The sequence below is a fragment of the Phalacrocorax aristotelis genome, chromosome 13 (assembly GCF_949628215.1).
Source record: "Phalacrocorax aristotelis chromosome 13, bGulAri2.1, whole genome shotgun sequence".
NCBI lineage: Eukaryota > Metazoa > Chordata > Aves > Suliformes > Phalacrocoracidae > Phalacrocorax > Phalacrocorax aristotelis.
The window spans coordinates 15,861,689-15,879,011 of record NC_134288.1 but is presented as its reverse complement, the minus strand read 5'-3'; the positions used below and the strand labels follow the sequence as shown (position 1 = coordinate 15,879,011).

At 42.5% G+C, this 17,323-nt stretch overlaps 1 long non-coding RNA gene across 1 annotated transcript in view; it reads left to right on the top strand.

Annotated features, from left to right (window-relative positions):
- The window catches only part of LOC142064202 (uncharacterized), a 100,808-nt gene that overhangs the window by 80,202 nt on the left and 3,283 nt on the right, over positions 1 to 17,323 (top strand). The window lies entirely within an intron of this gene.

The following is a 17,323-nucleotide window of genomic DNA, read 5'->3' as shown; positions in this document are numbered from 1 at the left end:
ACCAGGCTCACCCAGCTCAGGTCCACCTTCTGCCTGGGAGCCGAGACAGACCCCCCAGGAGCGCGCCCCTGTACCCAGGCCAGTGCTCGGCTCACTCTCCCCGTTGAAGCCGTTCACATTTCAAAAAGAGATAAAGATTCAGTGCTTATGTGGGATGGAGTAAAATCTTACCTTGAGGAGAGCAGTTCTGCTTCCAAATCATGTACCGAAACCACCACCTCCTTTTTGTCTGCAAGCAGTTTGGGGCAGGTGCGGTTGAGTCCTTAGGTGATAAAGCAAATGGATAACTAATAATTAGTTCAGCTAAAAAGGTCAAATAAAGCTAAATAAGAGAGTTCAGTAGAGGAGAGAAGGTGATTGACTTGACTGAGAAACAAGGAAAGTTGTATCTCTTATTTTTCTATTAATTTGCTACATAAATATTCAATTTTCCACACAAACTTTGTATTTTACTCTTATCAATGGTGGACAGAAGTAACCAGATCAGTGTGTATTCTTTTAGCTTTATTAATTACATGAGATACTTATCTAAAACCCCTCCAGAAACTGTCTGATTCATTATCTCAGTTTACAGTGGAAAACTTATATTATTTGTTCTGAATGAGGAATGGCCAACATCCACTTTAAATATGACAATGTGAATTGTATTTTTGAAAGGTAGATAAGAAAAAGACCTAAAGGTTTGATTCTCAGACTGTTAGGATGCAAAATAATGTTCCTAGGCATGGTAATTGTATATGCCAATTGGGTGACAGAAAATATGCAAATGGATATTTAGGTCTGCAATTACCTGATTGGGATGCACAGACATGGGAATTGCTTAATCACTTTAGGAAAGCAATTACACGTGCATTTTATGAACTGCATAGCTTAACTTCACAGAAATCAGTCTCTTGAATCATCTAATCTGGGGCCAGTGACTGTTCTGTGATATGTGCAATATTAGCTCATACCTTTAAGATTCCCGTATTTTGTTCTATATATCTTGTATCTTTCATCCCCAGAAAGTTTCCAGCTGTGCTTTTAAATATGAAAGAGCAAAGCTATGGGAAGAGGATCATATCAACCGTATTATTTTGTCTTGTAAAGCTGTAGTACATGATTCTGAAATGGCTGGAGCTATTCCTGAAGCAAAAACCCCGTGGTGGTCATTTATTCAGACAATCAGAGTCAAGCCTATGTCTTGCGTTGCTCGAGGTGGATCAAGGAGGACCTGGAGGAGTGGACATTCGTCATCCACAGCTCAGCCGCCCTCTCTAATTTCAATGCTTTGCTGCCTTCTAATTTCTTCAAGCCCTGTTTTCTCTCTGAGATCAGAGAGATTTAGTGAACGGCATTGTTTAGCTGAACTCAGCTGGCGTGGTTCACGAGATAGCAAGGTAATTGTGTCAGTAAGTTATCAATCCAAGGGAAGACCGTTTGTGTTCACCATGGGGAATACAAAGGACATTGCTTTTTTTCTTTAGAGCTTTTTAGAGTGGAAAGTATTAAAAGTGTCTAAAGATGCAGGAGTTGAAGAAATCTCTGCTTATATTCCATTTTCAAGTGTGACTCAAGTATGTAAGAAATTAGGGACCCACTGACTCATACCGACTCACATCCTACCTGTCCGGATTTCATCTGGGAATATTTTATCACGCTGTTAGAATAACATTGCCATGTTTACTAATATGGCAGTGACCTTTTTTGGGGTGTTACTATGGCTTTCTGAATATAGATGCTATGTAGCAACTACATATTTTTTCCTGATCTAAGAGGAACGTGTGGCTATTTACCAGCTGTTCACTCCTTGGCTAGCTAGATTTGTGCAATGTTTTACATTCAAGTAAAATTGTGAATAAAAAACAGCCCAGGCTACTGGAAAATTGTCACCTCTTTTTATTTAGTATTTTTGCCGTTTTCAGAATACTTAAAAGTTTTGCCATCAAATCACTACAATGATGAATAACTTCATATTAATTAATGTATCAGTGTAAATAGATATAAAAACTGAGTGGGACGCTCACTTTAAAGATTTACGCATTATTCATTGATGTTGATTCACCCTAGCTTAGTATGTTCATGAGTTCATTTTACTCCTGTTAAACGCAAACATATTGAACGGAGAGCATTTTCATTTAAAACTTAAAAGATTTGCTCTCTGATTTATCCTAGTGGAATTTAGGAGCAATTCCAGCTCCGCACTAGGAAGCCGAAGGATGCGGCTCAGTCTGGGGCCGGGATAATCACGCCTTTCACAGGTTAGATTAAAGAAAATTATAGAACCGTGTCATCAGTATTAACCATCTTGCCAAAGGAGAACTGTGGTTGTATAAAAATCTCTCTGAATACTTTGCCGGTACTTCAGGAGACGCGCGCTCTGCTGCTCTCCAAAGCTACTAAAATAGATCAACTACCGAGTTTTTGTAAGTTCATCTTCTCTGTGGACTCTAACAATTTAATAAATTTTCTAGTGCTGGCCTGAACTGTCCTTCCAGCTGCAGCTGATACAGCACCAAGAGCTCTTCTTGTTTTTTTTAATGGCTAAATCAATTTCTTTCAGTCTTTGCAATACTGTTAGATCACTCTGCGTGACAGTTTAGAGAAGGAAACCTGAAGAGCATGTGCCACATGGAAACCCAGTCCTTCCCTTCTCCCTGCTGTTCTCGGCTTTCAAATATAATTGATTTGGCAACGTTTGCTGTCGCAGGTTACCTGGGTCTTCCCACAGAACCGAAGACGTGTCTGGGCGCCTCGCCAAACGCCTCTCCCAGCACAGCTGAACGTCTGGAAAGGCGCGAGGGATCTCGCCGTAGTCTGGCACAGCTCGAGTGCCTCCCGACCGCCCCGCGCTGGCTGGCGCGGCTCAGGGTCCTGCCCGGGCCGCTGCAGCTTCCGCGACCGCCGACCACGACGTGGCAGTTCTAGGCAAAAGTCGCTTCATTTTAAAATGTGCTCAGAACTATCCCCAAACACTCATACCTTCATATGTTCTGATTTCCTTTGTGAAAGCACGTCTCCTTCCTTCTCCCCAGAAGATACACCTCATGCTGTTTTTCTAAAATTGTCCAAAGCTATTACCATGAGCACAATAAAAAATCAGAGACTTCCCAGGAAAGCCTGATGAGAAAAATCCATGTTCCGCCTCCTCCCTTTTCTCCCAAATAAGTTTCCTCTGTCATATTGTGAAAGAGTAAATATATAATCATAGGGAAGCCTTTACGCAATATTATTCTTAAAGAGCGGACACGAAACGTAAAGTGCTTTTCTACATGTTGAATCCGCCAGGTCACCCACCAGCACGTCACCCGCGCCGCAGGAAGGCAGCGTGTCTCACCGAGGGATCTCCGCGGCTCAGCCCGGGAGACAGGCTACTTTTGCCCACGGTGGGAGGCACAAATCAGTTGTTTCTCTTCCAGAAGTTAGGTGACGGATCCTCAAACGACGCAAATCGCCCTGGTTCTCCTGAAGTCAGTTCAACAGTTTGCACTGGTTGGCAAGTGCCTGAAATCGAGATCATTTATTCCAGTCTGCCTCAGGATTCCCCTCTGCTCAGCTGGGACAGACATTTAACTCAAGGGCAGGGGCCCTCAGGTGGGGTGAAGCTCTGATTTATTAAATAGTTGGTGGGTTTTTTTTTAAGATGGATGATTATTATATTACGATATCCAAAATTTTGCTATTTGTCAACTTGCCTGCAAGAGGAGAGAATAAGAGCTGCTCTGACGATATGTGTTGTATCAAATATTTAGCAATGCTTTCTTGGAAACTGGCATGTAAAACAGGCCTGTTGATCTTGGATCAAGTGGTTTGTATTATTAGATTACAAACGAAACCTGCAAATATGCTTAAACAACAGGAAAATTTATGTAGCAGTTGCTGTATAATGAGGAAGCTCAATAGCAGATAATTGCATATAAAGTACTTCAATGCTAACTACCTACTTTAAAAAATTGTTGCAAAACTGGGTTCATAATTAAATTATAATTATAAGCAAACATGAAACAGTGATTATTCTCAGAAATGTGTATGTTTTCAAAGTTCTGTAGCTTCTTTTTGCTGTGCGACTCATCTTGGTGAGGGTTACGGCGCTCCTTGTTTTGTACTGCTTTGTTATCTAGTGTTTATAGAAAATAGTATACTTTGTGGCTGATCTATCATTCATGAATATGGGTATTTTTAGCCACACCTCATCTGCAAGCGGAAAAAAGGGATGGAAGAAAATGTAGTCCCTTTATGCGTGCTAAAAGTCAATGACCTCTGATTAGGGAAAATCAGGTTCAGATACTGGATGTAGAATGACGAGACCGTTACAGCTCCGTAGCCTGGCAGCCGCGAAGCTCTGCCTGTTTACCTCTAACTGAAATATTAGCTGTTGCTCTTGGTGCAGCAGTTCCAGAAATACAACTGGTTTGTGTGGAGTGGATAGGTGGACAAAGTTGCTCCCTTCAGAGGGAGGAGGATGCTGTGTTTGATACGGAGGGTGATGCTGAACCGCTGAGGAAGACCCAGGAGAGGGGAAGGCTGGTGTGTCTCGTACCTCCCTTTACGCAGAGCAAAAATCCAGCTGACTCTGGATCAAGATCAGAAGGAAAAAACCTCTTGTCCTTCTTCCTTGCTTTCTGATGAAAAGCCCCGGACAGTGTCTGGACCTGACCTGTGCTGCTCAGCTTTTAGAGAAATAGCTTGGTTTGTAACAAGCCCTTTTTCAAGTTGTGACTCACAACGTGCTTCTGCCTGTTGGGTTTGGCTTAGTAACGGCTGGAAAGACAGAGGAAAATGATCATTGAGGCATAGGAGACTTCCTGCAAGGGTGCAGTAGTTTTGCTTGTTTGAACCCCACTTTTCCCTCTCCCCTTCCAACAGTGCTTGTTTTGGGTCAAAACTTCCCAGAAATTCTCACTGAAACCGGGACCCTTCATCCCTTCCATTATTTGGTACGGGGGCACCTGGCTGCATTCCTCTTCTTGCCAGCCATAGCACCAGCATCCGCAACGTCATCCGTCCGCAGAGCAGATCCGCATCCAACGGCCCGAGTCTTATCCCCAGTCCTTTCTGTTTGTCAGTGCTGACAATTTTATAGATGTTTTTTAGTGTTTTATTTTTAAGCATGGACTGTGCAACATTTGCAGTGGTGTTACGTGCCAGCACACAACAGAAGGCTGCAATTCAGGAGATGAATAAGTGGCTTTATAAGGCTCGTTTCCTTCTATTTTCCCGTAACCCTGTACTCTTGTGTTGACACTTGCATACGTACGTGCTCTCACAGTGGGGAAACTGCAGCCACAATTCCCTTGTTTTAAGAAGTCTGCAGTCCTCACTTGGCTTTGGAGAGCTAATACAGCTCGTCATTGCTAACAGCACACAGGAGTTGAAGGTTTCTGCTAGACTTAAAAGCATCTCTCAGATTATTCCTATTCCTCCAATAAGCTTCACCACTTTTACTCAGCGTAAACGAACCTCATCCCTTGAGCTGTGCTCAACATAAATCAAACCTATCACATTAATGTCAATAAGAGTTATTCGCAGCCATGAAGAGACAAATAGCCCTTTCAGTTCTTTTCATGCACGCAGAAATCTTGAAGTATTATTTTAATGCTGCAATTTAATGACAGATCTCATTTGTGTCATCAGAGCTGTCCCTCCTTCCTCCCCTTCCAGATGATACAAAATCAACTCCTATTTGCTTTTTTGAAAGCCACGTAACCAGCAATATGTTTTCCTTCTCTTTTTTTTTTTTTTCATACAAATACAATGTCACAGCGATTTCACTCAGTGTGAAACTAATGCATTTCTCGTATTAATATTATTGGGGACTAAGCTGTAATTTAGCTGCTTGCTGGTAACAGCTGCAGCTACAAGGCTGAAGGCAAAAGGTAACACACTCATTTTTGACAAAGCTGGATGAGCTTTTTCATAGGCAGGGTGGAGCATGTGCCCAGGATAAGCTACGCTGGTTGTGCTAAAAGAATGCGGGTCCGCTCTCCTAGACTCTGACGGCGATTTGCTGCCTAATCCAGAGCTCATCTAACCTCATCGGTAACGCTTGTGTCCTGTGGATGCTGTACATCCCTTCTGGGTTATTCTGCATCACCAGTCTTTCCAGGGCTCCGGATATCATGGATGGGAAACGCAAAGGGAAACTGTCTAAAGGACAAACCCCATCTTGTCCCAGGAGGAGCGAAATTTGCTGCCAGCGAAGCTGCCTTAAGCAGACCTGTGTCCTGCCTGAGCTTTCGGATGCGGAGGTGGAACACTGGTTCTGCAACTTCAGGGCCTCAGACCTAAATTGAGTTTCTATGGGCAGCAGAATAGGAACACTCTCTCCCCTGCATGTCCTCAAACATAGAGGATAATGTTTAATACATGTATCTACATCTTCCGGTATGTAGGATTAATATTGTCTTTCTCCTGTTGAACATAGTTGGTGCATTTCGGTGGAAAATAGAGCTCCAGGAGTACAGCAGCACTCTGTTGCTGTGGGAAGTCGGAGCAGTCCCAGTTGCTTTGTGCAAACTCCGTCTGTTGGGAGGCAGGATCCCCTATCGAGCCTCGCAAGCTAATCACTTTAGCTGTCACTCTGTGAAAACACGAGTGAAAGCACCTGTTTCGGTCTTGCGGTCCCTGACATTGCTAGGGCCCACTTCTGCCATAAAGCCAGAAACGAGTAGCCCTGATACAGGTTCCAACAATCTCGGTTTTATTTACAGATAATCTGGTTTATTCATTTATTATCCCTGGTTTTTTTTAAACATAAAATATTTTTAGTTGTGAAAGAGAACAAACACAATCCCTTGTGGAAGACAATAAACTTAATAAAATGAGTCGGTGTGCAAGCAAAGCATCCTTTGGTTGGGTGCTCTTTTGTTTGCGTCCTTGTGATATGAATCTTTGTCTTTCTGCTCTGATGAAAGATGATTTCATTTTCTCTGTCTCTCTTTTTCCCTCTTCCTCCTCCACACTTTCCATTAACACCATCCAAATCCCTCACATTGCATTAGAGGCTCATTTTATTTATAATTAAGCAGTGATGCAGTCATATGTATTGTTGCATTTGAAAGATGCTCTCAGCTATGTTGGAAAGCTGGAGATTCTGAGCAGGGTGCATTAAGGTTAATTACCTAATAATTTACAGTATAAAATGCAGCTGCAGACACTTTGATTTTCACTAATTGTGGCACAACAAAGTAAATAAGAATTTGCTCATATTCCAGCACTGTGACTATGAAAAGAAAAAAACAAACCAACCACCCTTTATGGCATTTATGATGTCCTTTCTTTCTCCTTGGCTTCAGTGGCACATGAGCAGCCTTCAGCAGAGTATCATCCAGAGTACTGGAACCTCACCAGATTGGTTTTATAATGATTTTCCTTTCTTAATACAATTCAGATGTCAAATGTAGGCCAGCTGACTTTTATTGCGTTATAGGATATCAAACGTGTTATGCTATAGAGGCGATACTAATGGGGTTTGATGGTGACGGGAAGGCAATGGGAGACACGTGAAGCCATGAGCATGAATTGAGAGCTAGAGAAACTCCTACCTACGAGATCTTGGTCTCTTTTCTGAGGCTGTACAACAGCATATGGTCCCAGGTCTCCAGGTGGTATAAATCTGTGTGGCTTCACTGAATTCATAAAAACGGGCAGAACATTAACTCTGAAAGGAGACATGCTTAATTGTTCTACGGCGTGTATGCCATTCATCCTCTAAGTCTGCTGTCGACACGGTGCGTGTTTCGTGATAACTGGGACCAAAAGCACAGCCCCGGCTACGGTCATCCTCTTGAAGATACTCTCAAATCAAGGCGTACGGAGAGGTCACGTTTCCAACTCCCACTCCTTGTCTTCCCAGCGGCTTTTTTTAGTGATTCTCAGATGAATGTAATGAGCTCAGCTCTATGTAGGAGAACATGGAGCAAAGGGGCTGGGAGAAAGCACACTGAGCAAAGGCAGATATCTGCCAGGGACAGGCTGACATCCAACGGACCAGCCTCTGTACCTGTCCTGTCTTATCTCCAGCAAAATATGCAGTATTTCATGTTGCCATCGTAACTCATTAACATCTTACTCTGACAGATACAGATGTTTTGGTTCATCTGGGGTTTTTTTGTTAGAAGTATCGTTTGGCGTTTAAATGTTCCGTGACATTTAGCAGCGTAATTTCCTATACTCTAGCTCAAATCTTGGTAAAGTTTTCCTCTTAATTCTCCGATCATGAATTTCACCCCTTTGCATAGCACCGGGGCAAGGCTTTTGCGTCCCTGAATCCCCAGTTAACCCGCACCGGTGTACAGGAGCAAACTTCACTCAAGAGTTTTGGGAAGGGGCTCCTAGGTTTCTTATAGCTTCTTTTTTTTTCTGGTGCTGACTACATAGACTGGCTGAGAAAGGAATTAGGATATTTTTGGACACTATAAATAAATGCATTTCACACATTTTGGCAAGCTTAGGGATCGTTTCTGTTAGGTGTAAACGGTGTGCAAAAGCATTAATTGCAGTTAATAAATATTGATGTTTTTAAGAATGAGCCTCACCAGCTTTCTGAACTTCTGCGCTCAGGTGAAAGCAGGACACAGAAGCAGTGAACAGACAAAACCACCCCTCCTCAGGAGACATCAGCCTTTCTGTACAGAAAGGATAAAAAGATCAGACTTCGACATTTCACGCTGCAGATGGTCAAACGCTTCGCTCTCTTTTTTTTCCTGTAATTCTTTCTGGTGTTCAAAATCCATTCAGAAATTTTCCATTAAAGGTTTTTCAAAAGTTTCAATCCGGAACTGAAATAGGCATTCTTCTTTCAGCTGGATTCCAGTCTAATAATTTGAATTAAAAACTTGGGTCCTTTCAATTTCTTACATAGGAAAAGGGGAGTTATTTGGTGAACAGATCCCCCTCACTACTGCCACTATCTAACATTTCTTAAATTCTTTTAAAGAAAGTTGTAACAAAGTGAAACAGGGAGAATGTAAAGACATTTTTCTTTTTTTTTTTTTTTGTCTTCTTTTACTGCGGGAAAAAATTGGTGAAAAGCAAAAACGGGATGAGCTGGGGCTGGCTAAGAATGCATTCTTACTCATATTTTTAAGTACTTTGAATGAAAACACTTTTTTTTGGTGATTACTTGGTTTAGACCTTTTCCTCCAACATTTTCTATGGCAAAGACTTAGAAAAGTGAGACGAGGAGGAGCTTTTAATTGCTCTTAATTCTGAGTTGTTCATAATTCCATCAACAATAGAAAGAAGGAGAGGGGGAGTATTTTAAACGAATAGGAGAATGAATTTGGAAGCAGCCCCGGAATTCCAGACCATAGCTTTTATAAAACAAAACAAAACAAAAAACCAAAACCACAAACCCAAAAAAAAGAAGCAAACCAAGGACCCCACAACCAAACGCGACGGCTATTCCTTCCGAACAGCTGGGAAAAGAAGGGAACAGAACAAAAGCTTCAAAACCAGAATTTATTGTCCAAGAGTGGTCGTTTTAAGCGTGCTGTGTCGCGGTCCGCCTGTGGTCCCGACCCCACGGCGGCACCGCCCTGCGCCCCCAGCCTGACCGCGGGGCTCGGCGCGGCGCGGCGGGGGGCGCTGCCTCAGCCCAGGGCCTGTTATTTCCACACGTAGTAACGAGCTGGATTCCACAACCCGGACCCGCTCTGGGAAGCGCCTGCGCGCCCAGCGAGCCCAACACGATGGCACGTGCAACTCGGGGTAAGGAGGGGACGGACGAGGACTTGCGGAGACGCGTACGAAATGCAATCTGTACTGTGGTATTTTACTTAAAAGTTCATTAGAAAAAATAATCCAGAATGAAAATAGGGGGCCTTGAACACTGATAAGACCTTTGTTTTAACGTATATCAAGGCTTTCACTCTGAAGGATCAAAAGCCAGTAATTCATGAAGATTCGTTCTAAACAAAATTGTTAAACAAAGGGTGATTTGTTGAGAAGGGGCCTTAACAAACCAGGCAGTCACTTCATCTTTAAAACACTGTTGTTGCATCCAGTGTTGAACCGTGCCATCTTTATATTTAAAGGGAAATCAATATCATTGATGAAACAAAATAAAAGCTGCTCCATAAGAAACTATTACTAAATCTGGCTGTTGGAAAAACTGCATTGTTTTTAAATCAAACTGATAAAAGTCACTGTGAGTTTCTTATAGCTAGACATGATGACTAAAATGCACAATGAGAAGCAGAGAATTACACATTTTATCAAGGAAAAATATGCCACTGGTTTGAAAAAGCTTCTTATGTCCTTGCTTCTTTCTCATGCAAACAGCTCTCTGTGGCAAGCAATTTGCTGGGGGCTTTTATTTAAGTGTAACGTTTTAATGGATTTTTTTTTTTCCTCTTCCAGAAGATGCATACGGCAGTCAATCAAATTAGTGTCAAAACCCTAACCGCAATAAAATAGCCAGCTTAGTACAATTCTTGAAGGCACAGCCCTCAGATTTAGCTCTGTATGTCTTCATAATGTGGTCGTGGGCTTCCATTCAGCAATACTTACACCAAACACCTTTTATGTTGGAAGGAACTGTAGCGGTGCCGGTATTGCTGACAGAACTAAAGGGCTATTTCTCAATTTTAGTAGCACTATTCTGCCCTAGCACCGAATTTCTGCTTTAATAGTTTTATCAGTCTTATAGAAGCTGACATTAGATAATTAAACTGGCATCCAGATCACCAATGTAATTGCACAATGGTATATTTAAAGGCATAGAATAAAGTAAATTATGACCTAGGCTGACATAAACCAAAATTTTGTATGCAAAATAGTTTCTCATAAATTTAAGGAGGTTCTTCATTAAAGCAACACAGTTCCTTAAAAAAAAAAACAAACAAAAAACAGCCTGTCTGTCAAAGATACTTCAATTATCTTTATTTTACATTGTTTTTCTCCTAGAAATAATAGTAAAGAAGGTGCTCTGAATGCTTTTATCTGAAGCAATAAAACCTCCAGGATGTTCAAGTATAATTAATTGCATTGCTTAAAAGTAAGGGCTTCTAGCAGAATATACGGGCCTTGACATTTTTGTTATGCATAAACTCCACTAGGCTTATGCCATAATTAAGCATCAGGATTATATTTTCATTACATTCTTAAAATTTTCATTAAAACTAGAATAAGGAAAACTTACAGCAAAAGCTAACACTTGAATAAAAGTGATGACATTCCAAGACTGAGTTATGCAAGAACTGAGATGATAATGTCATAAATACATTTCTTTCACATTTGTCAGAAGAGCTATTAACTTGAAATTTAAAAAAAGACAGTAAATGCTCCAAAAAGCAAGCCAGGGTTTTGCACTTTGCGAGAAATTATAGCAAAGCCTTCTTTTACAACACAGTTAAATCAACACAATTTGCTTCTGAGTTATAAAGCAATTAAATGTTATTAGGCAGCTGCATAGACGGACTCGGTTACGGCCCAGTTTACGGCACTGAAAGGCAAAAAAGATCTCGTCAGGTTTTCACGGGAGGGTTTACGTGTTAACAAACTTTCTCTGCGTCTTACGGAGGGGTGAGATTGCACCGCGTGAAAAAGCTGCCACCTAACACACACCGCTGGTTTGCCAGATGTTGCTGCTGAGGCTCGGCTTCATAAAAGACAGTAAAACGCGGTTTATTTTTACCCGAATCGAGCCAGGCTGCGGCTTCGAACAGGCGGATGAATCCTAAAGACCTTACGCAGCTGAATCCATAGGTGCTGGGGAGGGCAGGAGGAAGACGGGTGAGAACTTCAGCAGTGACCTGAACAAGTGCCTTCCACAGGACCCAGATTTCCAGATCCTTGCTGGCTGGTATTTTTTCAGACAAAGGGCTGAAGATTTCTAGCAATCTGGATTTAACCAGAGGATTTTGTAGAAACTGCCTACAACTTTGACCTGGTCTTAATAAAGGGGTTTAGTTGCTTACCCTGAAATGTTATTTTTCCACTTTTAGTCTTCTGTTTTGATCTTTAATATGTCTTGTTTAGAGACAGACTATGCACTGGTTATCATAGAATCATAGAAATCATAGAATTAGTAAGGTTGGCAAAGACCTCTAGGATGATCAGGTCCAGCCGAACATTACGCTTTCCGTTAGCTGTAGGACTTTTTGCCTAATGTTATATCGGTACCAACTTGTCTTGTCACACGGGGTCTCTCTCTGTTCATAATCCTTATAGCACTTACACTTCCCCTCAAATAAGAAAATACCTATTCCTGTAAGCGAGTAGAGTCATTTATAAGCTACCCTAGCCTCAATTACTTACAGTCAGGCACGTGGTAGTAGTTCTGGCTCTGCTGCCTGAACTCAAATGCGTGCCGACGTGCTTACCTATGGTTTTACTTTGGCCATTGAAGACCCTGAGCGATGAGCTGACGGAAACAGGGAAACAAGCCGCCTTCCTAGATGGAGCCGATGTTCTGTGACCCCTTTCCTGTCCTGTGCAGCACGCTCTTTGCCTTCCCCGCGTCTTCACCCCAACTCCTCCCCTCAGTGTGCAGCTCTGAAGGAGGGTGGCTTAGCAAAGAGGCTGAAGATTATGACAGTAGCGTGCTTTTTATTTAAGCCATTATTATCGGTGCATACACAACACGTTCAGAAAACCTTGGCAGACAGCAGTGAGTAGAACTTTATGAAAGCAGTCAGCAGGATGCAAGGGGGATGCTGAGCTCATCAGTGACTCAATATATCTTTGTTAACAATCAGGACTAATTTTATTCCTGTGCTTTCTTTGTGTTGGAGAATGAAGAATTGTCAACCATGTTCCTTGAAGCTCAGCTTTTCTAAGCTGTGGCCATATACTGAATGCCTGAAGTATCCGAAAAGGACAAGGCAAACAACTTACTTTATCACCATGTAATAAAAGCAAGTGCCAATCCCACCGGACAGAAACGCCCTAGCAGCAGACGCTTCTCTGTGCCCTTGTTTTTAAGCCTGTTAATTTGACTTCCATCATATAGGCTCTGCAGTCCATCTCATTAAGAAAAGATATTATCTGTGCTGCTGAAATGTCATCACATCTAGGTTTGGAGCGAGTAAATACAGTTCAGTTCCAGGCTAGGGATAGGCTGAGTCTGTAGAGGTTTCGGATCCAAATTCAATAGAAAGCATCTCACACTCTTCCTGAGAAATTGCAGACCCAGTAAATGAAAGGCTTTAGCCAAAGTCTTGCGCAAGCAAGTAAGACGATTTTAGCCATGTCAAATGGAAAGCAGAAATAAGCAGAGCTGGCCCAGTTCACGGATCAGCAAGTTAGACTCTTGTGCATCAGCCTCTGTATTTGCAAATACATCTTGCATTTAAAAGGCTTGAACAGCTATCACGCACAAGCTAGCTGTGGTCTGGAAGGGAGCCAACTGCTTGCTTCAGTCACAGCATTCATGCTTTACTGGCCATGTTAAGTACCGGGGTTGTTTGCCCCTGACTGCTGCTCCCTAGAGTAAGACTTGCTTACCAAAGATCAACCAAAGATGTAAAGTATATTAATTAGGAGAGCACTAAAAATGTTTAATGCTCAGGAGAAAAGTGCCTTAAGCATGGGATAGCATAAACCTCCCAGACATTCCTCCGACATTCATCTACATTCATCTGAGGTTATTTTAGCCCTAAGCTGAGCATTCACTCTCGGACTTTAACGTGCTGCTTCACAACGAAGCCGTGGGGTGCATAAGGCAGTGTAAACGGTCATCGATGCTAGTGTTGCAAATGCACGTATTTGCCGACAAATCCTACAGATTTCAAGACAAATCATCCAGTCCACCCGAGAGCTTTGTCAAGTTGTAAATACGCAGAAACTGGAATAAGAATTAATCAAGCTGAAGTCCCAGTCTGAAATATGTATGTTTTTTTCTCACAGTTTCCCTAGAAGTAATTCCATTTTGTGCTTGGATATGACTTTTACTAAAGTCGCAGGGGTGAATTAGGACTCTGTGTGTTCAATTCAGTTCCCCCATCCCTAGAAATCTGAAATTCAAGACTGCAACTTAGAACTCTCTTTGCTCATCTCTCTGCAATACATACCACTTTCTGGAGGGAGTTTCCTATATCAGGTGAGAACATTATATTTTAAGGATCCGTTGAGCACATAGATCATCTGTTGAGTAGATCAGTTCTGGCCAGACCACTGCGATAAAGCATACATTTTCCTATTTTTGTGTGCTTGAGGCTCTTGTCACCTCATTCGTGCACTTCTTTAGCTTGCTTTATTTCCAGTCCCAGACTCGGCAGTCAGTTGTGCGCCTTTTGTAGCCAAAAATCCTCCAAGGCTTGCAAATTAAGTAGCCAAAGTGAGTCTGAGTGTACCCCTCTGGTCTCCGTTTGAACTGTCCCTTCTCCAGCTCCCCTCACACCAATGGCTTTGGTAGCCATCAGTCCCCTACCTGTGAGCTGATTTGGACTGAAGTAGAACCAGGTTTTAAGCACTTTGAGATCTGACCCTCACTTAGTGCATTCATTTATTTATGTGGCTTACAGGCATTTCTGTAGCCTACAGGGCCATAGTAATGAGCACAGAGCTAAGAAAAACTCGGCTAAACTGCACTCTTGAATTCTGCAATTTTGTTTTTTTTGAATAGTAGCTGCAAAGAAAGCTGGGAGCAAAGAAATGTCCCTGTGCTGGCTGGTTCTCGCTTCCTCTGTGACCAATTCCACGACTCTCCAACTTCAAAGAGAAAAAAACGATGTTGTTGGTGTGCTACGTTTTGCACTGCCTTTGAACACGTTACTCAGTGGTTAAAGGGCAGGCTTTGTTTTACTACAACTCCTGCAGATGTGGAGATTTGTATTTAGAGTCTGGCCGTAAATGAAGATGATTTAATCCCGTTTCATTTCAGGTCCTCAGTTCTGATTTTTACTTACGTAGCTAACAAGGACATCCAGCCCCCTCCCATCGAAAACCTCTGTTGCAGGTGAATTAAATGCAGTCATATGACCGATACTGAAAGCCACTCATAATTGTCTCTAAAGTACTGTTTTAACTATATTTTAACCACAGTGCTATGGTCAAGACCAGTGGCCTGGCAGCTCATTGCCACATAAATCAACCTTGCTTACAAAACCGTTCCTAGCAGTATAGTCATATTCTGCAGTATTACAATTTCACTCAGACTTAGAAATGTAATTCTAAATGGGGACTCCTTATCTGTTGGTAAAGAATAAGCATCTAGAAACCATGATGCATAAATACATAAATAATCCAGTTCCTAACCATTTCAAAGATAAATGCCAACCACTCGCCTCAATCTGTGTAGACAACATCAGATGGAATGCCAAAGGGAATTTGTGTATTGCCAGTGCCAGTATGAATTTTGAGAAAGCATCTTTAATACATTAAAGGAGAATATATTTTGTAACCCACTCCATGCTGGTACTTCTGCACTGGCAATAACCCTGGTTATTTGGGGGAATAAAAATATATGAAATGTTTAGAGATGATAAAACAAGTATAGAGTTCCAAAACCTATATAATGACTCAGACGTAGCAAATCTCGTGTTTCTCTATGTAAAATACAGGACTAGACTGTACAGGAAGGATTGAATCGTAGACTCCCACTCCTGCAGAGTCCAGTCAATCCCAGTATGTACATGCCAATACTCTGCTTCATCACCGGCATCGTGCTCCACCAACAGGAGCTATTAAAAACCCATCCTGGTGAACTTGCAGGAGGTCAGATTCGACTGACCAGACGGGCTTTGCACCCCTGTTTCTCTGGATGTTTTCTGCCATGCCTCTGTGTGATGTAAATACATTTTTTCCAAGCTGTGACCCTGCTCAGCTCTCAGCTGCATTTTTGCACCTATGTGACGATATAACTCTTGATGTAAGTTGACCTTTCCCTTCTTTACACCGAGCTAGGTGAGGTCACCGTGAAGATCATTGCTTAAAATAGTTCTAATTACTAAAGACAAAGGAGTGGGTTGGAGCGGGGGAGCAGGTTTTGGCAACCTGAGTTGTGTGTCCCTTTCTGATAATCGTTCCCTGGGTGACTGGGGACAACCCAAGGAAATAAATTGTCTGTGACTCGGTTTCTCTTTCTCTACAGCTGCGATAAGGACAGGTCCGCAGTGTTAGAAAATTTTGAGATAAGAGAGGTTCCACAGATGGAGAAAGCAGTATAAAATGTGGTATTATTCCCATGACTCATTCAAAGAATAGGAAGACTCTTTTGTAAAACTTGTCCATCTTTTTGCAATAATACGAAGGGAGAAATAATAGTAAATTCTGCGTGTAGGAAATCTTTCTGAATCCTTGCTTTCACCCTTTCTTTCTTTCTTTGAACAAAAGTCAGGCTTTTATAAACTTGTAGGAGTCCATTTCACAATGCCTTGCCAAAGCCGACTTTCTTGCCGCGGACTGCACTGAGAAAAGCAGGGTGGCAGCCGTTAGCCTGGCAGCTCTCTGCCTACCCGGCCCAACGAGGAGCTTGCCGCTGCAGGAACATGCACCAGGAGCCCTCCCTCTTCCAGGAGGCTCTGAATGAACTCTAATAGTGCTCTGGAAAAAAAAAACCAAACCTCACTATAGTCTTCCTGAAAGGTGAAAGAGGCATTAGATGGTCTCAAGATTAAAAAAAAGATAAATTCTTTGGGGCCCATCTTCCCACCGGGTGGGTAATGAGGAGTACTCCCAAATGAGGGAGGGCTCAGCAATGCTGACGGGAGGACAGCATCCTCTGGAGAGCAGTGCCTTGGGTGCACAAGAGAAAGAAACTGCGCTGAGAGAATAACCTCGGGAGAGCTGACGTCGTCTTTAGTCCAGCAAAAGGGAACTGCCACGAGTCCCACCCTGGGCATTGCTCCTCTTCCCACCCGAGAGCCCGGGTAGGGCTGGGAGGTGGGTGGCTGCAGCGTAGCAGCTAAAGCAACACCTGCTCCCGTAACCCCACCTGGGCTAAAGGGGGTGTGTTTTTAACATTTATTATCTTGTCATAGCCCTTCCTTTCCTAGAAGATGGCAGCTTTTTTTTATGAATACTAATGTAAGTCGCCTCGACTTTGTCCTTCTCCGAAGGCAGGTCTGTTGCCCAAAGCCACCCACACTATTACAGTTCAGTCAGAGACTCCTGAAGGAGGGGGGGAGATGCCATCTTTGAGCCATGTCCTTAGTTTAGCACAGGAAGAGAAATTTCGTTGGTTGATTGCATGGCAAATTACTTTTTAAAGCATTACCTATTCTTGTAAAGTCTCTTCTGTTGGTGCAGCGAAGAATTAAGCACACACGTAACTTTAGGCATGGAAGCAAGTATATCAAAATCCGTGAAATAGCTTCAGCTTTTGGCATTATACATGTGCTTAACTGCCTGCTGGATCTTGTCCTGCTTACGTGTGTAACGATTATGTAAAGACTATTCA